Source organism: Vicia villosa, linkage group LG3, assembly GCF_029867415.1.
Source record: "Vicia villosa cultivar HV-30 ecotype Madison, WI linkage group LG3, Vvil1.0, whole genome shotgun sequence".
NCBI classification, from domain to species: domain Eukaryota; kingdom Viridiplantae; phylum Streptophyta; class Magnoliopsida; order Fabales; family Fabaceae; genus Vicia; species Vicia villosa.
In genome coordinates this window covers 158,572,338-158,597,798 of record NC_081182.1, presented here as the reverse complement: position 1 = coordinate 158,597,798, position 25,461 = coordinate 158,572,338, and the positions used below count along the sequence as shown (strand labels likewise).

The 25,461-nt window shown below is 38.4% G+C and overlaps 1 long non-coding RNA gene across 2 annotated transcripts; it reads right to left on the bottom strand.

Moving 5' to 3' along the window:
- Nucleotides 1-24,430: 24,430 nt before the first annotated feature.
- Nucleotides 24,431-25,461, bottom strand: LOC131656838 (uncharacterized). 2 transcript variants are annotated; one of them, XR_009300327.1, is made up of 2 exons: nt 24,858-25,461; nt 24,431-24,782 (listed from the first exon to the last, which is right to left on the bottom strand). It is a non-coding gene; the product is annotated as an uncharacterized LOC131656838 (long non-coding RNA). The 2 variants fall into 2 exon arrangements; XR_009300328.1 differs by having other exon boundaries at nt 24,431-24,771.

The following is a 25,461-nucleotide window of genomic DNA, read 5'->3' as shown; positions in this document are numbered from 1 at the left end:
ATTTCTATTCACACACTACTTTTCAAACAATTCAAACATTTTGAAAACAAAAGTGAGCTAAGCAATTAAGAACCCATGGAAAACCATGGATGCAAAGGGTGCCTTACACCTTCCCTTTGTATAACTTACCCCCCGAACTCAAAATATTTTTAAAAGGTCTTTTTCTGTTCTTTTAGCCTTTCTATAAATTGGATAAAATAAAAGTCGGTGGCGACTCTTGCTTACCGCGACATTTTGATAAAGTCAGTTCACCGTATTACAACTTGGTTCTTTACTAATGCTTCTGCTCATCACTACGACTATAAAAAATTATCTTGCAGATTAAATACATCCATTGGATTAATCGAACTTAGGATTAGAGAAAATCAAGAAGAATGGGGTGGACTAAATAAATTTTGAGCCTTATATCCTTTGTTTCTAAAATCACGAACCACGGCCATGTTACAACCTTCAAAATCCCTAATTAAAGGAAGGTTAACTATGAAAGCATACTCGGCAAAATTTATTAAAATGACTCCTATGTTTGTTAAAATTATTGCTACACTATGTCGCTTATTTGAATCTTCCTCTCGAATCATCCATTTCTTTTCGATAATCAATTTCAAAAACTTGCATGTGCATCGACCTATAATTACTTTTCAAAAAAAGTACAATTTTACTTCTGAATCAATACTTATCATCAAGAAGATCTCAAAATTGGTTTAATCAAAAGCGATCCATTTCAAGATGCTCCTAACTAGGGGAAAAACGTATAAGAGGAGCCCTATAATCAGGGGAAAATCCAAATGATCATTGGGGCACATCACATGAAAGTCCTATTGACTAGGGGAAATCATTTTAAGACTCAATTAACTTGGGTCACATTTCAAAGCACCAGTCAATCAGGGGCATACATTTCTAAGACCCTAGTAATCACGAGTACACCTTTCAAAGCTTAAATACGGAGGCAATTCATATCAAGTTTATCTTACGGCATGTAGGATCCAAGTTTCCCTTCAAACAATTTTAAGTAAAAACTTTTCAAAGATTTAAATCTTGGGGCAATCCATATCAAGTTCATAGCGAGATTCAAGTCTTTCTAAGGGTACTTCCTCCAGGATCCTAGAGATTGGGGGCATACCTTTCAAAATTCAAATCTTAGGGCAAACCATTACAAGGCTTGATCAAAAGGAATTAATTCAAAATGGTTCATGAAAGAAAAATATCTTCAAGAGTCCGTTAATCAGGGGCATAGTTAAAGATAATAAGGTCATCCATACTATGATCAAACTACTTCCAAGATCATATCAAGGAGAATCGCTTCAAAGACCCTACAAACAAATTGGGAAAAGACGTCCAACAAAGGAGCAACTCTCTACATACTTTCATAATCCAATTGGATCCTTCTCATACATCAGCAATTTGTGAGTTCAAAAACGAGTGTCAGGAAGCCATACTAGCATAAACAACTTCCATACTTTTAATAAGCAGCTCTATTTCATAAGTGGCTCATCTCAATCATAATCATCCATTAACGTATTGGACAGTCGATTTATTTCATCATCATAAATCATGCATCAAGTTGTGCATATTATTTATCTTATCTCTATAAGTATAAAACTTTTTACAAAGCCCAATTTTACATGGCAGTGATACAACAAAACTTGTTCTACAAAGATCAACCTTGTTTAGCACCTGGTAACCTTACCGTTGATAGTAACCTTACGGTTTGTTAATTTTCCAATCACATGATTGACGACTTTCGGTAAACTTACCGATGTCAGTAAACTTACTGAGTATTCATATTTCCAATCGCCTAATTGATGATTTCCGGTAACCTTACTGATGCGAGTAACCTTACTGAGTATGTTTATTTCCAATCGCCTGATTGATGATTTCCGGTAACCTTATCGATACTAGTTACCTTACTGAGTATTTGTATTTCCAAATTCCTTATTGATGATCTCCGGTAACCTTACCGATGCCAGTAACCTTACTGAGTATTCATATTTCCAATCGCCTGATTGATGATTTCTGATAACCTTACCAATGTCAGTAACCTTACTGAGTATTCATATTTTTAATCGCCTGATTTGATGATTCCCAGTAACCTTACCGATGTTAGTAACCTTAATGAGTATGGTTGTAATACGGTGAACTGACTTTTTAATCGAAATGTGCGGTAAGCAAGAGTCGCCACCGACTTTTATTTTATCCAAATAAGAAAGGCTAAAAGAACAGAAAAAAACCTTTTTGAAAGAGATTGAGTTCGGGGGGTAATTTATGCAAAGGGAAGGTGTAAGGCACCCTTTACATCCATGGTTTTCCATGGGATCTTAATTGCTTTGCTCTTTTGAAAGAAATGTAGAAGAAGTGAATACGGACTTTAGCTCGTAAATGAGCGTAGCCATATTGAAGGTTTATGAAAAAAATATAGAAAAAGATTTTAGCCAGAGCAAGGCAATTAGGAGCAATTACCTTAATAATGTAGAAAAACAAGTCTTTTAGCCTTTCAGGGTGAAAGGGTCTATCCATGCCATAAGAGGGCAGGAAGCCTTTCATTTGGAGGTTGAAGGGTCGTCGCAATATCGTTCGCCATAAGACTGTCCCATGCCATAGAGAGGCAGGTAGTCTAAGGGAAGGATCAGAATAGCCTTTCGTTTAGGCAACCAGAGGACACCTCAGCCTTTCGTAGGACCAAGCAAAGATCTCAACGTTGTCTCGTAACATATGGATCAATCTCTGTTTGACAACATCCTCTAATTCAGCCCCTATCTTGATCTCTTTCTTTTCTTCGTCAGTACCTATGTTAACAACCTCGATTGGCTCTTCGTGCGGCTGTATAGTCTTCTCTTCTTGCTCTAGTAATCTGGCAAGTTCTCTAGGCACTTCACAATCTTCCTCACCTTCATCCTCAGCTTGGTAGATCGGATTTTCAAAGTCATATTTAGCAATAGCAGAGTCGTTATCAATAGGATCCAGAGTGGACATGGGTCTACAGTGCATTATGTGGGTGTGTGTGAGAACACATAGCTATAAAAATAAAGAAAAATAAAAGCGAACACACAATTTGAATACGAAACGTCCAATGCTTTATTGAATGAAAATATGCTTATGAAATGACAAGCCCTAACAATGGACCATTGTGCCTCGGGTGGGACACACGACTTTAGAGTTTATTGTTTATTGAAATACAGAATTTAAAATTGGAAATAAAAAGGAAAGCAAGAAATAGAACTAAGAACGGTAATTACTCCTGACTATAGGAGATAGAAACAATGTCTTCAGTCTTCTAGTTATCCGGCCCTTGTGTGATGTAGGGAAGATCCATTTGTCCAGGTTGCAATTATATTCATCTTCACTAATGGCGTTGACTCCCTTGCTGATGAAATGATACTTCAAACCTTCGGGACGAGGATGTTTTTCTCCACTTTGATCTTTAGCAGTGCAGCCTAGACCCCATTTGTTGGACTTGTACGGGATATCAGGAAGTTGCCCCCAGATAGTGCAACCACCTTCTTCTACCACAGCCCTATCGTCTTTCAGAGAAGCAATTATAGGAGGAACCCTAGTAACTTTAGGAGCAGTGTAGACATGCTTAGTCTCGGGAACCACTTGAGGGACCAATTCGAATGCTTGACGGGGAGATTCAAAAGCTTCTCCAGTGAATTCAACATACTTGGTCTCGTCTATGAAGCTCACCACATACTCTTCTTCGCCATACACAGTAACAACCTCGCCTTTCGCTGGATATTTCAGTTTCTGATGGAGAGTTGAAGTTACAGCATTTGCCCCATGTATCCAAGGACGTCCAAGTAGACAAGAATAGGCGGGACGAATATCCATCACATAGAACATAATATTGAAAGTTTGGGAACCTACTCTGATCGGGAGCTCAACCTCGCCATATACAGTACTCATTGTACCATCGAAAGCTTTTACTATCACATCACTGGATTTCAGCTCAATTCCGTCAACATTGAGTTTGTCCAGCACCAACTTGGGTAGTACATTCAGAGACGAACCATTGTCAACCAGTACATGAGCCAGAGTGGTGCCCCCACATTCAATGGAGATGTGTAGCGCCTTGTTGTGGTTCTTTCCGCTAGGACTCAGATCAGCATCAGAAAAACCAAGGTAATTATCTGTCGTCAGGTTTGCAATACAATTCTCGAGTTGAGTGACAGAAATATCTTGTGGCACATGAGCAGCCTCTAGAAACTTCATCATAGCTTTGGCATGAGTCTTGGAACAACTTAAGAGTGACAGCATAGAGATCTTGGAAGGAGTATGCCCCATTTGTTCAACAATGTCATAATCGCTCTTGCGGATGATCTTCAAAAACTCATTTGCTTCTTCAGGAGATGAATTTTCAGTAACAGTCTCAACCGGTGTCTGGACAGGTTCTTTACCTCGAGCATCAGCATTTGGAGTGATAATAACAGCAGGTGAAGCAGTGTTCGGAGAGATCTCTGGAGAAAACACCCTTCCACTTCTTGTTACGTTACTAGTTCCAGCAATGTTACCCACGTCAGGATTGGCGTCTTCAGAAACTTTGTCAGCTAAGAGTTCTTGCTTAACCCCTTGAACATAGACCTCGGCACCATAATTCCAGGGGATAGCTTTATCAGAAGAATATGGCATTGGACCAGGTTTAGTAATAATAATCGGAGCCACACGGGGTTCAGCAGAAATTTTGAAAGGAGCCTTAGTAGGGATCTTTAGCGGAGCTTTGGAAATTACAGATACATCTTCGAACTTCAAGCCACGGGAGAAACCTTCGCACAAATCCTCAATGGAAGGAGTCTTCTCAAATCTGATAGTGCCACGATCCATCCAGCCTTGGATACCTCTTTTCAGATTCTCGCAGCCATTAGGTAGGGATGCACAGTAATAACAACCTATGTCGCAACCTGGAAATAAACCAGCTTGCAGCAGCTTTCTCTTGATGTCAGAGAGAGTTGTTGGCAGATCTCTCATGTCATAGACATGGATTGTGTCCATGATTACGTTAACAGTCTTGTCGTGTTTCGGCATGGGAGCAGTAATGACGTTAGGAGTCTCTGGAGCGTCGAACTCGATTTCGCCAGCTTCTATCATGTCTTGAACTTTGTTTCTCAGGGCCCAACAATTATCTGCATTGTGCTCAGGAGCATTGGAATGGTAAGCACATGTAGCTTTGGGATCATAAGTTGGACTTGGAGTGTTGACAAACTTCGGAGGATCCTTCAGAGTGACCAGTTTAGCCTTCAGTAGATGTTGTAGGGCTTGAGACAAAGGCATGTTGATCGGGGTGAATTGTCTCCTTGGTCTATCAGTCTTGCGTTGATACTCTTGTCTAGGAGCTTGTTGAGATGTTGGAGTAGAGATGAGGACGGCGCCAACGGACTGATTCTGATAATTCTTACCACGGCCCCTCTGACTTTGAACAGTATTAGACTCATTTCTTCCATGATATGGCTTCTTTGCAGTGCTAGACGATGCACCTACTTGAATCTTCCCACTTCGAATACCACTCTCCACATGTTCTCCAGTCAATATGAGATCAGTGAAACCAGATGAGGAACTACCCAGCAAGTGACTATAGAACGGCCCAGTTAGCGTGCCCATGAACATGTCCACCAACTCCCTATCAGTCAAGGAAGGTTGGACTCTTCCAGCTAGATCTCTCCATTTTTGAGCATACTCCTTGAAACTTTCCTTAGGTCCCATAGACATGCTTTGTAGTTGCATGCGAGTTGGTGCAAGGTCAGAATTATATTCGTATTGCCTAAAGAAAGCAGTAGTCATATCCTCCCATGTACAAATATTTGCATTCTCCAGCTGATAATACCATTCTAGTTGAGTCCCAGACAAACTCTCTTGGAAGAAATGAATCCACAGTCTCTTGTCTCCAGTATGAGGTTGGATTTTCCTCACATACGATCTCAGGTGCATCTTGGGACAGGAGACTCCATCATACTTAGCAAAGGCGGGAGTCTTGAACTTTGGAGGAATAACGACCCCAGGAATTAGTCCCAGCTCTTCAAAATCCAGCCCAGGTACCTTCTGAATTTCCATGTTTCTTAGACGCTCTTCCAGTAGCCTATACTTCTCATCAGATTCATCCTCGTCTTGAGGATACTCTTCTTCTTCTTCATCTTGACCATCAGAGCCCACATTACTTCCAGCATTGTTCTTGACACTGATGTCATCATTTTCTTCTTCTTCTTCATCCTTGTGAATTTCAGCTTCTTCAGCCCTCTTGGGACGACCTTTGAATCTTCTTCCCAGGTTGATCACCCCTTTGGGTTTCTTAGTCTTCGTCTTCTTAGTCAGGAGAGCTTTCAGTTCATCTTGCCGTTTGGACATGTTCAGGATCAAGGCTTGAAATCCAGCATTCTAAGTTTGGAGATTCTTGACAGATTGTTCGAGATCCATTTTTTTCTCACTGAAATAAACAGCGGAAAGATGAGGTATTTGCTTTTATGAAACCTGTGATGCAATGTTTATGAATGGTATGATTATGCGTATGCAATGTTTTCAAGGGATTAAAAGACTTTTAACACATATCAAAAGAAAATAAGAATAAAAATATTATTAATTTTAAGCAGGAGTTTTGTAGAATTTATAGTTACATCACAGTATACTGAAAATAAATAATAAAAATAAAAGAAAATCAGTCTCCAAGTCGACGCTTCCTCTTCAAACTTCGGATCTCTTCCTTGTGAGCTTTAATCATCTCGTTTCTCTCTTGGACAAGCCTATCAATCTCTTGTTCCCATGATTGTATTTGTTCGGGAGAGACAAAGTCTTCAATCTTCCACTTGCGGTAGAAGTACTCAAGCATGCTATCACGCTCTTTGGCATTGGCCGCCATTACTGCTTTTTCTGCTTCCACTTCATGTAGACGCCTTTCGAGATCAGCTTTTTCTTGTCTTAGGCAAGCAATGGTGGCAGCAAGGTCTTCGTCGGGAGCGGGCACATAAGGTTCTACTTCCACATGAATGACGGGAGGAGTAATCCTTGGAACTATAGGAGTATCAGACGGATATGGTATGCCATACTCGACCACTCGATCAAAAACCCATTTAAAATAAAGATCTGAGGGGATGTGATTTCTCAATCCTAGTTCTCTTACCCCTACTTTCTTCACTTTGGACCAAGCTTTAATGAACAACTTCCTTTTTCCAGTAGGATCTGAATCATAATCAAAATTTTCCGCACTAAGATATATGGAGCGAGGCTTGTCTTTTAGAGCGAAACCAAATTGATGTCGAGCTAGAATAGGATTATAAGTTATTCCCCCTCGAGTACCAAGAAGAGGCACATTCGGGAAATCTCCACAACTATCAAACAAATGAGATCCTCCAAACTCCTTTTGACTCCAAATAACATCGTCATAAGAAAGCCTGATGATTCTTTGAGCCCAAGTCAAACCTTCTTTATTGTAGAACGGGATAAGTGCGAAATAAACCACTTATACAATAATGGTGCGCATCCAAGAATACAACCTTTGCCTTTAGATGATCGATGATGGATGGAATGCAACAAGTCACCCAATAAAGTAGGGACCGAATTGTTACTAATGAAGATCTTAAGAGCAATCACATCCACAATTTTGTCATAACGAGGGAACAATACTTGCCCATAGATTAGGCAAGCGAGGACTTTTTCAAGAGCATCCATACTTGCAGCATTAATTAAGATGTCAGCTTGACTATACAAGAAGTCAATTGGTAAACCAGTATATTCTCCTTTATTCACCCAAGCCTTTTTAATTTCTGATCGAGGCAAATGCAACGCAGTAGCAACATCTTCAAACTTAGGAGTTTCTTCTTCACCTGTGTAAGGTATCTGATCGAGTACCGGTAATCCTAAAATGGAGGAGAATTCCTCCAACGTGGGAAACAACTGGAAGTCCCTATAAGTAAAGCAATGCAGTAGAGGATCATAAAACCGGATCATGGTGTTGAGGAGCGCTTCATCCACTTTGGTTCGTACCAAGCTGATTAACTTGTTAAGAGACTCGGAAAGCACGAGAATACCAGAAACGTTGTCACAAAGCATCTTCAAAGGTGTAGGCACCCCCTTGAAACTGAGGCAAAAAGGCTTACGAACTTTGATTTTCATGACCTACAAAACAAATTATGGTTAACAATCCTTTAATCCCTTGAAAGGGGTTAGTCATGCCATGTATGGATGATGCATGTATGCATGATGCACATACACAAATAAGTCACACAAATCACACAATTTCCTTCGGCTTGGCTTACATGGATTTTGACCGGGGTATACCCTTCCCACATGTACTTCTATGGATAAAGAGATTTCAGCAACGGGTTCTACCAAGTGACTCAGAATTGTCAGCCCCCTCTAAAGCACCCTCGAACATGGTACATGCATACCACGCAATGATACTTTAGGAAGAAACCTATCTGAGCTGTAGTATCGGGTAGCGACCATAACTTGGCATGCACCAAGAATTTCCCCCCCACTACGTTCATAAAAGTCAAGATGGGTTAAAGGTGACTAAAGGTCCCTGAGCTTCGACGCACTCAAAGATACATGCGTAAATCTCTCTCATGCAAAAGAGGTACACAATAACCAGTGGAGGCCTAACTCAAGCGCGAACTTCATTTTGACCAACCCCAAGCATGCACAAGGGGGGTCTCCATGACTATGCCGCTCCTAATCTTAAGTGTTCTTGAATCCGGGAATAGGATTCGTCCTTCATTTAATTCCCAAAGCGCCTCTGAAAAATAAAACAAACAAAGCAAACAATAGAAAACATTTAAAGTGTTCCTAAACTTTTAAGGTAACCCCTCTTTTATAAGAAAATTCTCCCCAGCAGAGTCGCCAGTTCTGTAATACGGTGAACTGACTTTTTAATCGAAATGTACGGTAAGCAAGAGTCGCCACTGACTTTTATTTTATCCAAATAAGAAAGGCTAAAAGAACAGAAAAAAACCTTTTTGAAAGAGATTGAGTTCGGGGGGTAATTTATGCAAAGGGAAGGTGTAAGGCACCCTTTGCATCCATGGTTTTCCATGGGCTCTTAATTGCTTTGCTCTTTTGAAAGAAATGTAGAAGAAGTGAATACGGACTTTAGCTCGTAAATGAGCGTAGCCATATTGAAGGTTTATGAAAAAAATGTAGAAAAAGATTTTAGCCAGAGCAAGGCAATTAGGAGCAATTACCTTAATAATGTAGAAAAACAAGTCTTTTAGCCTTTCAGGGTGAAAGGGTCTATCCATGCCATAAGAGGGCAGGAAGCCTTTCATTTGGAGGTTGAAGGGTCGTCGCAATATCGTTCGCCATAAGGCTGTCCCATGCCATAGAGAGGCAGGTAGTCTAAGGGAAGGATCAGAATAGCCTTTCGTTTAGGCAACCAGAGGACACCTCAGCCTTTCGTAGGCAACTTCCGAGGGACGAGATCATATTAGTGTATCGAAGGCAGCATCAATAGGGACTTATGATCTTTGCATTAATCGAGGCAACATGGCTGAGGTATCCTCGTATTCGAGGGACATGGCTATTCTGCAAAAAACACAAGGCAGCAAGGCAACAGGCAACAGGCAACAAGAAGGGTTACCAAAAAAGTGTGCATGGGTGCAACAATCACGTGATTAATTCAGAAATTATCTTATAATTAGTTATACTAAATTGATTAACAGGCTTGCACTCCCTAGGATTACTAACCACACAATAATATGGGGGAGGGGAAAAAGAAACCAGCGGATTCATAGTGCAATAGGGTTTGACATAAGTAATAATTAAGCAGAAAAACAAAAGAGATTAGAGTTTTAGGGATACCGACTATTTGAGCTTTGGCGGTTGGCAAACCCTGAAAAGGTGGGAAAAATAGAAACCAAAAAGGGGTGAGTGCATTATCAATTCAATGGCCGGTATGGTTAACCCTAATCAAAATAAAAAGTTAAAATAAAAAAGGGAAACAAATATAGAAACTTAGCTTCGATTGATAAGGTTGATAGTCGGAGGTTGCCTCGAGCATTGACTCTGAACATCTGAGAATTAACAGGAAAATAATAGGAAGTGAGTGTATGGACAGTTCTTTTAAATTAGCAAGGCAAAATAAATAATTAAAAAGAATAAAAGGCAAAAATAATATTGTATTAAATATAAAAAGAAAAGAAAAAATAAATAATAACGAGAGTTGAATCGGGACTTAGCTTTGTGAAAGGCGTGGCGCTTAATCGGAAAGCATCTGAAAACAACCCTGAAAAGGACACACAAAAATATTTTTTAGTGTAGGGCAATATTCTCGCAAACCCTGATTCGGGCGTAAATTGAATAAAGTAACAAATTGATTTAATTAATTATTGGTTTCGCAACCTAATTAATTAAATCGGAGAAAAAAACATAAACCAATCGGACAAGAAGCAATCTCCTAATTTTTATTAGTTAAAATAAAATAAATATGATTTTATCCAAGATATTTAAATAAATAAACTAATTAAAATAAGTAAATAAAATAAATATAATTAATATAAAATAAATAATATAAATAATATAAATAATATAAATAATATAAATATAATATAAGAAATAAAATAAATAATAGAATAAATATTATAAATAATATAATTATTATTATGTAAAAGAAAAGGTTTTGTTAAAAGAAATTATATAAAAGATAAATAATATATATAAATATATAAATAAAATAAATATCGAATTTGTGTAATTAAAAGTAAAAAAAATAGAAAACTTAGCGTAATCATCCAGTGCGGTTGGTTTCTGAATGACCATGGTGCACCTGCAGGCTGCATGCGTTGGATTGGCAGATCCAAGGATGTAATGGCTGTGATGGCAAGGTGCATCACACGCACGTGGGCCACGAAGCACAAGATCTGTCTGTTTAAAAAAAGCGCGCGCGCACAAGGACCAATTGGAGGACGCCACGTCTTCATCTTCCACCTTCAGCCACTATCTTTAACAGCGCTTTTTCTCAAAAGCGCTATAAAATGTAAACATTTCGTACCTGCAAAATAGCGAATAGAGGCAAAACGGCAAAGAAATGTGGCGCGATACCATGGATGGATTCGTCTTGTTCGTGCGAATCCAATGGTGTTTGTCTCGTGGCTTAATTTTACCTGAATCAAAAAGCCCTAATTTGAAGGCTTAAACCCTAACATGGCAATAGGTTCATAACAGCATCATAGATACTTAAGGATCATGTATTTTCGTGGTAGAGGGATTTTGGACTCTTAGATACTTAAGGATCAAGATTGGATTAAAAAACTTGGCCCATTTGCAAAGATATTTATTTTTCTTCACATTTTCCTTCTTAAATTTGCCCAACTTTGACAAGGCCTGTCTCCCTCAATTGTTGAGGTATGGAAGAGTTCTAGGACTTTTTGGAAACCTTGAAGAGTCCTCTAACCATTGTTTTTGGTTTCATGTCAAAATACGTTTCCATGCTCCTTGTGTGTCCTTTTGAAAAAAATGACTTTTTGTTGACTTTTGAAAAAGGCCTATAATGTTTTGGTCCATACCTCCCAAATGAAGAATTTTTAGACTTGGCATGTGAGAGAAAAATTTGTTGAGAATTCAATTTCCTTCAAAATGAGCTTTGGATGGAAAATTTCTGATGTTCCATGTAGGAGTTATGGCTGGTCAAAGTTCAGTTGACTTTCTCCTATGAAAACCCTAATTTGGAAACTTTTGGAATTGTTGGTTTTTGATCTTTTCTTGATGAACCATGATCAACTCTTGATCAAGTGGTGAATGATACTTCAATATGAGGATGTTGACAAAAAATCAGGAGTTTTGACTGTACTTTGACCACAGTTGACTTTTAGGTCAACCCAGTCGACTGTTGACTTTCTGAACAATTGAGTGATCAATCCTTTGAGCTGAGACCTAAGACTTGTCATGGAGGTAATGTGAGACATTATAGGCCATATGGGATGCCTTGGAGCCATTGATTCATTGATTTTTTCTTCCAGAACAACAAAACTCTAATTCTCTGACCTTTGTTTAGGAGAGTGTGTCTTGGAGCTTTATATCTTAATTTGAATTTGAACAAGAGAAATAATATGGGCAAATTTTGGGGTATGACAATGGTTATTTCCAATCGCTTGATTGATGTTTCCCGGTAACCTTACAGGTGACAGTAACCTTACTGTTTGTTCATTTTCCAATCACCTGATTGACGTATTCTGATAAATCCTACCGATCGTTAGTAACCTTACTATCGTGATCTTTTTCCGGTAACATTATCGATGATAATAGGCTTTACTTTATTTTTCATTTGGTAACCTTACCAACACTAGTAACCCCTCTGTTGCTTATTTTATTGCCTCAAAACTCGGTCCTGCTTGGTAGTATACCTTTAAGTCAATTTCAAAAGAAATTTTTTTCCAAGACGACTAATGCTGAAATCAATAAAAAATCCAATGATCCAATGAGGAAACTTTGCATGTGCACGAAAATATCTTTCTTGCCAATGAAATGCACATTCATAACATTTGGTGCCTCTACATATTTGCATTAAGCATGGTGCATAGGCCCGAAAATACTTCGAAAAATATCAAGACCTGTTTACCAACTAAGTTACCCGAGGAAATCAAATTCAAATATCTTGGAGAAAGCCATAGCAAAGCCGTAGAAAAATGTGGGGAATTCAATAACTCTAAAAAACCCGGATGGTTTAAAATGAGAAGTCATAAAAAAAAACAAAAAAAAACATATAAACATTTGGTGCATATACATACCAACAAACAACTATCATTGGGGAACATGCATAAACATATCAACATTACATTCGGTAACAAAGCTAATCACAGGGTTCTACGAGTAATCTCCAGGTCCCTATGGTTATATTTCAAAATCAAGTTTGCTATATCTATCCTCTATGTCGTGATAGATAGACAGAATCTACGATAATTCACTATGTTAGTCTCTAAGCAATGGTAAGTTATTTCCCTTAGTATTTGTCGTCTAGGTCGTGATAGATATAAAGGAATCTACGATATAATTCATTGGGCAACAATGAATTATCTTAATCATATTATTTATCCTCTACGTCATGATAAATATGCAAGATCTATGTTTTCCTTCTTATCACATTAGTCCGCTGGCAGTGATCAACTTGGTGTGAACTTTCTTGGTGCAAACATTTGATGTGAACAATTTGGTGTGAACTTTTTTGGTGTGAACATTTGATACAAGCATTTGGTGTGAATGTTTACCAATCGGTATAGGCATAATCATCTCCAATGATTATACTATCCAATCTTGGTTCAAACACAAACTTTATCTATCCTCTAGGTCGCGATAGATAAAGAGGAAATCAATGACGACTTGCTCTCTAGGTTGTTGCAAGTCAGTTCTCCATCTTTCCCCAACTTTATTGGATTAAACTCCAAAGTAAAGTTCAAACTCGTTTAGTTCTTATCCTCTAGGTTGTGATAGATATAAAGGAGTCTACGATAGTTCACTGTGTAGAAGTGAGTTATCTGATTTATGTTATTTATCCCTCTAGATTGCGGTAAGTGTATAGTGACTATGATATAGTCCGTTGTGTCAGTCCCGAAACGGTAACAAACTATCTAAGCTCGTCTTATTCATCCTCTAGGTTGTGACGAATACGCAAAATATGCGATACAATATGCTATATTGTTCCCCAGGCTTCAGTAATTTGTTTAAAACCCTATTTTATTTTAAGGCATGAATCAATATCCATTATCTATCCCCTAGGCTGCAATTATTCTACTCAAGCATTGATAAATAATCCACTTCATCATTGCCCTATCACTTACTATCACAATTTTCAAAACTCGGGTCAAAATTTCGGGTCTTCCAGTATTTAATAAACCTCAAATCCAAATGCGCGAGAACTTTGTATTCTCGCACCCTTCAATCGAATAGTAATTAAATAGGTACATCTATCATACTCCAAATTTTCCCGCATTAGCATAAACAATTAATTCTTAGTCTTATTAGACTTATCAATTTATTTTAATCTAAGTACTATCACTTTTTAGTCAGAAGGGTAATCATAGAGTAGGGGTGTATATCTTTTAATTAAAGTACAACTGGGGTGTATGTTTTAGAATAGGGGTGTATTAGCTATTGGTTCTAATCATATCTTTGGGCCCAAAACTTTGCTTTAGTTTTCAAACTTATTTGTATCTTCTTGATAGTTGACCGAGTCAACTACTACAATATTATTTTTTAAATTTTGATTTACTTTTATTATTATTATTATTGATTATTGATATTACTAGTTGTTATTACATTAATTAAATTATTATTATTTTTAATAACTATTAATATTTTTTATATTTAACAATTTTATCTTTAAATTTATTTATTATTAAGAAAAGTTGACTTAGTCAACTAGGTCAACTGGTGAGGAGGAAATGCTGTGAGGGGCAGGGATCGGTGCTGACAGGCAACTGGGGAATTTTCAGGGGAACAATCCTCCGTTGTTCAAGGGTACGCATGATCCAGAAGGTGCTCAGAAGTGGCTGAAAGAGATCGAACGGATTTTCAGAGTCATTGATTGTGCTGAAAATCTGAAGGTGAGGTATGGTACGCATATGTTATCCGAAGAAGCTGATGACTGGTGGATGGCGACCAGAGCTGAACTAGAGGCCGAGGATGTGGGTATTTCTTGGCCGGTGTTCAAAACAGAGTTTTTGAGAAGGTACTTTCCTGAGGACGTGCGAGGCCGAAAGGAAATTGAATTTCTCGAGTTGGTTCAAGGTAATATGACAGTGCCAGAATATGCTTCGAAGTTCGTTGAGTTGGCAAAGTACTACGTTCACTACAACAACGATGAAGCTAGTGAATTCTCAAAGTGCATCAAATTCGAGAACGCTCTTCGTGATGAGATTAAGCAGGGAATCAGGTACCAGAGGATTCAGAGATTTGTTGATTTGGTAGACTGTAGCAGGATCTTTGAAGAAGATAACCTTAAGCTGAAGTCATCTCACTCTCGCGAGTTAGTTGACAGGAAGGGTAAGAAGCCTATGGAAAAAGGAAAACCGTATGGTAGAGGTAATCCAAAGATTGCTGGTTGGAAGAGGCCTAGTGGGGGAGACTCCAGTTGGAAGAGGCCTAGTGGGGGAGACTCCAGTGCTTTTGTCAGGTGCTATACCTGTGGTGAGGTCGGTCACCGTAGGAATGAGTGCAAGCTGAACCAGAAGAAGTGCTTCAAGTGTGAAGAGGTGGGTCATGTTGCCGCTGATTGTAAGAAGAAGACTGTGACTTGTTACAATTGTGGTGAAGAGGGCCACATTAGCCCACAATGTCCTAAACCGAAGAAGAATCAAGCTGGAGGAAAAGTTTTTGCCTTGACTGGGACAGAGACTACTCCAGAGGATAGACTAATTAAAGGTACGTGTTTCATTCATGGCACACCTTTGGTTGCAATTATTGATACTGGAGCAACTCATTCTTTTATTTCCTTGGATTGCGCTAAAAGGTTGAATTTAGAAATATCTGAAATAAATGGAAGCATGGTTATTGACACTCCTGCGTCGGGTTCAGTAACTACTTCATCTGCTTGTTTGAATTGTCCTGTTGATGTTTTTGGTAGAGAATTTGGGATGGACTTAGTGTGTCTTCCATTGAAACAACTCGATGTTATCCTGGGAATGAATTGGTTGGAATTCAACCGTGTTCATATAAACTGCTTTACGAAGACGGTAATCTTTCCCGAAGCTGTTAATACTGATGATCTGGACATGACGGCTAGACAAGTGAAAGAAGCCATTAAGGACGGTGCGGCAGTGTTCATGTTGTTCGCAACGATGGACCTGAAAGAGAAGGTGGTGCGTAGTGAATTACCAGTAGTGTGTGAATTTCCGGAAGTTTTTCCTGAAGATGTGAATGACTTACCACCGGAAAGAGAAGTAGAGTTTACTATTGGATTGATTCCGGGAACTAGTCCAGTGTCGATGGCACCATATCGTATGTCACCATCAGAGTTGGCCGAGTTGAAGAAGCAATTAGAGGAGTTGCTTGAGAAGAAATTCATTCGTCCGAGTGTTTCTCCGTGGGGTGCACCGGTATTGTTGGTAAAGAAGAAAGAGGGTTCCATGAGACTATGTGTAGACTACCGACAATTAAACAAAGTTACTATCAAGAATCGGTATCCGTTGCCGAGGATTGATGACTTGATGGATCAGTTGGTTGGAGCTTGCGTGTTTAGTAAAATTGATCTGAGGTCTGGATATCACCAAATTCGAGTGAAAGAAGATGACATTCAGAAGACGGAGTTTAGAACAAGGTATGGGCATTATGAATATTCGGTGATGCCATTTGGAGTTACAAATGCACCTGGTGTTTTTATGGAGTATATGAATAGGATTTTCCATCCGTATCTTGATAAATTTGTGGTAGTATTTATAGATGATATTTTGATATACTCCAAGAACGAAGAAGAACATGCAGAACATCTCAGAACTGTGTTAGAATTATTGAAGGAGAAGAAACTTTTCGCAAAATTGTCAAAGTGCGAATTTTGGTTGAATGAGGTTAGTTTCCTTGGACATATGATTTCTAAGAATGGTATTGCTGTTGATCCTGCGAAGATAGAAGCGGTATCTCAGTGGGAAGCTCCGAAATCAGTGTCGGAAATTCGTAGTTTTCTTGGTCTTGCAGGTTACTACAGAAAGTTCATAGAAGGCTTTTCAAAGTTAGCATTGCCGTTAACTAAATTGACCAGGAAGGGTCAGACTTTTATTTGGGATGCAAAATGCGAAGAGGGATTCCAAGAGTTGAAGAAGAGGCTGACGAGTGCTCCTATCTTAATTTTGCCGAATCCGACAGAATCCTTTGTTGTTTATTGCGATGCTTCGCTGATGGGTTTAGGTGGTGTACTGATGCAGAATCAACAAGTGGTCGCATATGCTTCGAGACAACTTAAAGTGCATGAAAGGAATTATCCGAATCATGATTTAGAGCTGGCAGCTGTGGTTTTTGTCTTGAAATTGTGGCGACATTATTTGTACGGTTCGAGGTTCGAGGTGTTCAGTGACCACAAGAGCCTGAAGTATCTCTTTGACCAGAAAGAGCTGAATATGAGACAGAGGAGGTGGTTAGAATTCTTGAAGGACTATGATTTTGGTTTGAATTACCATCCTGGTAAGGCAAACGTAGTTGCTGACGCATTGAGCAGGAAAACTTTGCATATGTCTATGCTAATGGTTAGAGAATTGGATTTAATTGAACAATTCCGAGATTTGAGTTTGGTATGCAAAGGTACTACTACTAGTATTAAATTGGGTATGCTGAAGTTGACCAGTGGTATTCTTGAAGAGATCAGAGAGGGCCAAAAAGCTAATGTTGAGTTGATCGATAAGTTGACTTCGATTAATCAAGGTAAAGGAGGTGAATTCAGAGTTGACGAGAATGGTATATTGAGGTTTGGAGACAGGGTTTGTGTTCCTGATCTTGCTGAACTCCGGAAGAGTATTCTAGAAGAAGGACACCGTAGTGGATTGAGTATTCATCCTGGTGCTACCAAGATGTATCATGATTTGAAAAAGCTGTTTTGGTGGCCTGGAATGAAGAAGGAAATTGCTCAATTTGTATTCTCTTGTTTGACGTGTCAGAAGTCAAAGGTTGAACATCAGAAGCCATATGGATTCATGCAACCGATGTTTATTCCCGAGTGGAAGTGGGATAGCATATCAATGAATTTTGTTTCTGGGTTACCGAGGACCGTTAAGAATTGTGAAGCCATCTGGGTTGTTGTGGACAGGTTGACGAAGTCTGCACATTTCGTACCAGTGAGGATGGATTATCCGATGGAAAAGTTGGCTCAATTGTATATTGAGAAGATAGTTAGCTTACATGGTATTCCTTCGAGTATCGTGTCAGACAGAGATCCGAGATTCACGTCGAAGTTCTGGGAAGGTTTGCAGAAGGCTTTGGGTACTAAGCTGAGATTGAGTTCTGCTTATCATCCGCAGACAGATGGACAGACTGAGAGGACGATTCAGTCGTTAGAAGATTTGTTACGTGCTTGTGTACTAGAAAAAGGAGGTGCTTGGGATAGTTATCTGCCTTTGATTGAGTTTACCTACAACAACATTTTTCATTCGAGTATCGGTATGGCTCCGTTTGAAGCTTTGTATGGTCGAAGGTGTAGGACGCCTTTATGTTGGTATGAGTCCGGTGAGAGTGTTGTGATTGGACCGGAAATTGTACAACAAACTACGGAAAAGATTAAGATGATTCAAGAGAAGATGAAAGCGTCTCAGAGTCGCCAAAAGAGTTACCATGACAAGAGGAGGAAAACACTTGAGTTTCAAGAGGGAGACCATGTGTTTATGAGAGTTACTCCTATGACAGGAATTGGTAGGGCGTTGAAGTCGAAGAAGTTGACTCCGCGTTTTATTGGACCTTTCCAAGTTTCCGAAAAAGTGGGAGAAGTAGCTTATCGTATTGCTTTGCCGCCAATGCTTGCAAACTTGCATGACGTATTTCATGTATCGCAATTGAGGAAGTACGTTGCGGATCCATCCCATGTGATTCGAGTAGATGATGTGCAGGTGAAAGATAACTTGACCGTTGAAACTCTACCTGTGAGGATTGAAGATCGGAAGCTGAAACAGTTGCGTGGCAAGGAAATAGCCTTGGTTAGAGTAGCTTGGGGAGGACCGGCTGAGGGGAATGTCACCTGGGAGTTGGAAATCCAGATGAAAGATTCCTATCCGGAACTCTTTGCTTGAGGTATGTTTTCGAGGACGAAAACTCTTTTAGTGGGGGAGAGTTGTAACATCCCAAAATTTCTAATTTAATTAGTTTAATTTAATTTTAAATTAATTAATTTGGATTAGCATTTTATTGGAATTATGTGGAAAGAAATATAAAATGTTAAGTTGTTGGGCCTCATGGTGGAATTAGTAATATGGGGGTGTAAGTGTAAGGGAGCCCATCTTTAATTTTATGTTTTCATGAAATAAGGAAAAACAAGAGGAAAAAGAGTTAGAACGTGAAAAACAAGAAGTTGTGAGAAGAGGAGCTGAAGAACGTGAAAGAGAACCAAGAGGGAGAAGACCCACTCAAGGATTTGACTAAGGTAAGGGGAGACTTCTCTGATTATCATCTATATTTGGGTTAGGGGTTAATAATATTGAATAGATGTAGGATTCGGGTTAATTGAGTCATATGATAGGTTTAGGGATTGAATCAAATTGTATAATAATTGATCTTGTGTATGAAATCTATGATATTGTGTGATCATGGCTTTGTTTGATGTGAAATTGATGTATTGTGATGTGTATTTCGTGGTATGTGTGCATTTCATTTCCTATCATTCGAATTGGTGTAATTGGAATGAGTTGGGAATGGTTGGAATGCTGTTTTCTGCAGAATTTGGGGTTGCAGGTACGCAGTAACCGGTTACTGAGAGCAGGGTAACCGATTACTGCAGTGTAAAAAGGGAAATATTGCTGGCTGGGAGTCGGTAATCGGTTACTGAAAGCAGGGTAACCGATTACCCATACAAAAAACAGGGGGATGTATTTTCTAGAAGTCGGTAATCGATTACTGAAAATAGGGTAACCGATTACCCATACAAAAACCAGGGGGATGTGTTTCGTGAGTCAGGGTAACCGGTTACTGGCCTTTGGGTAACCGATTACCACTGAAGGTTTTTGAAAAATGCAGAATTTTGTAAAATGCATAACTTTTGAACCGTTGGTCCGTTTCGCGTGCCGTTTTGAGCTAAACGAACCTTATTAAATAATCTATGTGATGATTAATGATGTGATTGTGATTGAATGATGCATATATATATATATATATATAAACATGCTTGATGATGATGATGATGATTATGATGAAATGGGTATTTTGACGATGTTACTCATAGACTTGACGATGGTATAAGTATGTTCATATATGTTTGCATTCATTCATGTTCATTGGTGATACTGTATCCATAAGGGTGTGTTGGATCGGTGAAGGGCATGATTCCCATTGTGTGGAATCTGTGCCGGCAGGGCCGTATCTTGATGATGTTGGATCGGTCATGGGTTATTCCCATTTGATGATGTTGGTACCACATGCATAGTGTCAGTTGCATTCATATGCATGACTTTTATAACATGATTGGATGCATTCCAGTGTTATAAATATTGATGATGTTGGTTGATTGCTTTGTGATGATGAAACTTGTCTGAATGTCTGTTTGTGAAACAATTGGGTGAACAATACAGCTATGATGTGTTATTGCCTTATAGCCTTATAACATTTGTTAATTATGATGAAGACTCACCCTTACATGTTGTCATTTTCAGATTGAGGATAGCGGCTATTCGACTCGGTGAGGATTAGCTCATGAGTCAGTTGTTTGGTTAGCGTCAGGTGTCATGCTCTGATAGTTGTAACACTGGGGACGCGAACGTTTAGAGTTTAAGTTTTGATAACTCTAGTTTTGTTTTTATGTTGAAAGATTGGTTTGAAAATGTTAAACTTAATCTGTTGAACTATTTCCGCTGTGTTGACATGAATTGTTTTGATTAATAAGAATTGCCTCAGTGAATGCATGACATGACTGAATGATGTTTTAATTTATTTTGAAATTGTGGCACCCTTATTTCATGTACTCTGAATAAATTTATTTAACTTGCCGCGGGGTTTAGAAGGGTGTTACAACTGCAACCATATTTTTTTTCCAGTTTTCTTCGACCGATTTCACATAATCCAACACAATAATGTTTCCAACAACGACCAATTTTCACAGTCTCAATTAATTAACCAAATCAACACAACAACTAAATACACGACAAACATTAATCGACCAATGGAACAACAACATCAACTATATTTTCAGCACATCAAACAACCAAATAAAACCATGGCATCAATTTATACAACCTAACCCCACATACGCTCTATCATATACCCGATTATAGAGATTGAACCCCACCCTTACCTTGGATTGACGGTCTCTCTATAATTTTCCGGTCGAATTCCGCTTCGCCGCAATTTCCAACTTCTTGTGCCTCTTTTCTCTTCTTCATAGTCAAACCCTCATACTCCTCTTTTCTTCTTCTCCCTGTCACAGCACCCAAAACCTAACCTTTTTCTTATTTCTTATTTTTCCTCATTGAAATTCTGGTATGATAGACTCAGGATGTCATTCACGATGTCGAGACATCTGATCTGTTATTAATGTAGCAGAGGCAGAACAGAAATATCCCCCAACTTTTAATTACCCCTAAGAAGGAGTTAATGAGAACTGGGATCATATATGTTCAGTTAACATAACCAGATTGTAAATTTTATATGGTTCTGTAAAGGAACAACTAACACTTCTGATCCTGATGTTATACACGATGTCATAACATCCACGACTGAACAAAAAACACAATGCATAAAATAAATAACACAGTTAATTGTTAACCCAATTCGGTCTAACTACCTACTCTGGGGGCTACCAAGCTAGGAAGAAGATTTCACTATCAGTAGTACTATTTTATGTAAACAACCTCTGGTTTACAAATAAACAACCTCTGGTTTACCTAGTCACTACCCAATGCAACCTTTATCTCAGACATCCATCCAAGACAAGAGAACCTCTGCTCACTCCCTAGTGATACCTACCTGTTACAACCCTGCAACAGCTATTTACACAATTAACAATGAACAATAACTTGATCTTACTTCACAGCTTCAATCAAGAACACAATACTCAACTCTTAACTACAGGTTTCGAGTGAGAACAATCACTTCTCTTACCTACAGGTTTCGAGAAGGACATGGCAGCCATCCCATAACCTGGGTGGTCTACCTAGAGAAACCCTAATGACTACATCTTATATGAATTCGATTCTCTGTCTAAAACTAGGTTACAACGTTTCTATTTATAACCTATTCCCAATTGGACTTGGGCTTACAAATCGCAGCACTCCTTGCTGTTACAAATCTGCAGAAATCTTCTGCTACAATTAAGAACTTTTAATCATGAGTTTCCTAATTTATCTCCTAAATTTGAAACTGCTGAATCTTCAATCTTCTGATCTGATTCTTCCTGAATCTTCAATCTTCTAATCTGATTCTTCAATATTCTTTTGACCTTTAAATTTGCGCCACATAGGATTACATAATATTCACTGAATATTCTGTATCTGTTGATTATCAAACTGAATCTTTATTCCAGTTCTACAGGCGCGATGTCATGAGTTGATGTCATGACATTCCATATGACATCTTGCTTGTACCTGTTTTGTTCTTTTATATTTGCAAGATTACACATTGTATTATGTTTTGCTGCTTATTATGTTTTAGCCAAACATGGATGCCAATCAGCCAATAAAAGCACTAACAATCTCCCCATTTGGCAAATTTTGGCTAAAACTAAACATTCATTAAAAATGCAGCAAAACATAAATGCTTCAACTTTCAAGACAACAAGGAAAAACAGAATTTTACATTCTCAGAATTGGGCTTTAATCAATACCTTCTGTTCTTCAGGACTTGAACCACATCATAACATCTTCAGTCTGCTACAAAATCCTTTGTTTCTTTTTACAGTAGCAAAACCAGAAGATGATATTCTCTCCCCCCCTTTTTAGTCATAATATGACAAAGAATTTTCCGATGTCATAATATGTAGTGGAACATCTTCAAGCAACACTGATGTTCACGAGGAAGACGATGGGAGAAGGTCTTTGTCTTGGAGGACCAATGGTGGCATAAGAGACCCCTTACTTAGTCTTAAACTAGAAATCAAATCCTAGCTTAGACCCTGAGAGAGGACTTGAGTGAAAACTGTCCACCAGTCCTAATAACTCATAACACAAATCACAATTATGTTCATAACACAGATCACAAATCACAACAAAAATAGTTCTTATACTGAAGGTTGTATATGATGGAACATCTTTGTCGTTATTGCAGAAAAACCCATGGTAGAGACCATCAACATCCCCAGCCCGTGTTTTTCTTTTTTCTAAAGCGGTTTTGGTAAAGCAACCCATCACAATACCAAACCCAGACACGACTCATAAGAACACACACGAACGACATCTTGAGAGAGTTTGATTTCTGTAATCTATGGAGACGCCATTATATAGCCATTGGAGATTATAGGAAATAACTATGGTCTTTGGTCTTGTTCAACGGTTAAACGGTTAATTAGGAAACAGTTCCAAAAGCAATTACTCTTTCCAAAGCAGTTTTTGACTGTTTTTCTGATAGGAGTTATCTTAGAATACCAGTGCATGTGTCATACCCCAAAATTTGCCCACACTTTTCAAAAAAATCGAAGCTATTTCAAAAATGGGTTTTTATAAAAATCTCAGGTTCATTTACATTGACATCCTGAATTTTATAAATATTCAATTTAAAATCTATTTTAAAATATAATAGTTTACACTTAAATTGTTATATTTTAATAAATAGAAAAATGTTTGTCTATGCTTCATATACTTCCAATTGATTTTTTATTTCAAATAAATAACATAGCACAATTGGTAAGAATGAAAGGCTTGCAAATAGAAGGTCACGGGTTCAATTCCCGCTTGGTGCATTTTCATGTTTCTTAACTATTTTTTTTATCTTTTTTGCACCTGGACACAAGTACGTCCAGGTTCTTAATCTTGGTCATCAAGGAAGGTCCATGGGCCTTTGGGTTGGATAATTTCCTTTTTAGGATCGGTTTTGACCTAATTCCACTCTATAAATAGAGCCCTCCACATTCACAGTTTTCATCAACAATTTTTCAAAACCTCCTCCATCAACAATTTTCACAAATTTTTCTCATACGCTTTTCAATTTCTTTTCAAAAGTTTTCAATTTCTTTTAGCTTTTTGGCCAATGATGACACCTGAGGCTCCCATTTTTTTAAAATAATTTTTACAATGTTTATGGCCGATGATTTTAATATGAGGCCTACCTCCCCAATTTTAATTTGTTTGTTTTTCAACCATATGATGTTTAGCTGATGGTTTTATTTTATTTTGACGTTAACTGTAGAACAATACAACCATTGACTTGCACATATGTGACGAGCTTGTGATGTGTACATATTGTTCTTCTTTTTTTTTGCGACGTTCTTGAATAATATTAATATTTCAAGACTAAATTGATTTATATTGTAAATTCTCTTAGCCAATTGCTATTATCAAATGCTGATGACTAATTTCGTTTTCTGCCATCATTAGCAACTGTCGTTATGTATCTGTCAAATAATGTTTTTACTAACCATGTATTCGACATCATCATCTCCATTCTTATAACACTAATATCCTGTACAAAAAAAGTCATATTTTCCTTTAACCAAACAACAATTAACCCTTCTTCACACTCGGTAGATATTTCTCCATCCAATAATTTTATTCCCTCTCGCATTGACGTTCTTTTTCCAGAAAAATTTCTAACATTGTTTACACTAATCATTGTTTACACTAATCATCATCCTCTAAATCCTTTGATACACCCACTGGCACATAACAAAAAAAAAAACTTACACTCCGAAATATTCCTCAACTTGTGACTTTATTGTACATAAAAATAACCTGAACCATAAAACCATTAACAACCATGAAATTCACCATGAATCATGTGACTAACAACACACAATTATCTTCAAAGACATAATTTTTATTCAATAACAATTTACTATTTACAGGTGACAGGCGACAAGCAGATGCATAAGGAATAAAAAATGAAAGTAGTCCCTCCCCATATTGATGCTAGCTGACAACTATATCAGTTTGAACCGCGTATTGCCTCTTCACGCCAATGTGATGATGATGGTGTTGTTGTCGCAATTTACTTGACATTCCCTGGTCGGACTAAAGAAGATTTTTCGACTCAAGCCTGCAATCAAACTAAGAGCGAATTCTTGAAGTTTATACAAATTATTTGAACCGCTAACATATGAATTGAAACATCTGATTTATTACTTGTTTTGAATACAGGGGAATCAAAGAAGAATAAGGAGAAAGGGATCAAAATTGAAGCAGCCAACCGACCCAGCACCGTGCGATAACATTCCTTTGACGTCGAAAGCGACGAACAAAATCGCCCCGTTTCAGCCCAAAACCAAATCCTTTCTCAAATTCCATCTCCATTTCTAATTAGTCATCAAATGTTTCTCTTGTATATTATGTTTTTACAGGAAAAGAAGAAGCAGAGTCAGGAAGAAGAACAAACCGGATTTCACCGATGCAAGCCATCATCACCGGATCTCCACTAAAGCCGTCCTCCAACGAAGGCACGCGAGTCAAACACCTCCATTCGTGCAGTTGGAACTCCGACGAAATCGCCCAGCCACCACCGGATCCGGTGTTGCTCGATCTACCAAGCCCTGGCTCCCTCCTAGCGAAGACGATGCCTCCGTTCACCGTTCTCTATGCTGCCTCCAAGCCGCAGCATCGCCCAACCGCATCTCCTCGGAAGCTCCAGCCGACACAGCTCCAACCTCCACCATTGGAGAAACGTTGTGAGAAAGAAGAAGAGATATCAAAAAAAGATGAATTCCTTCTTTGGTTTCACGGTAAATACCAA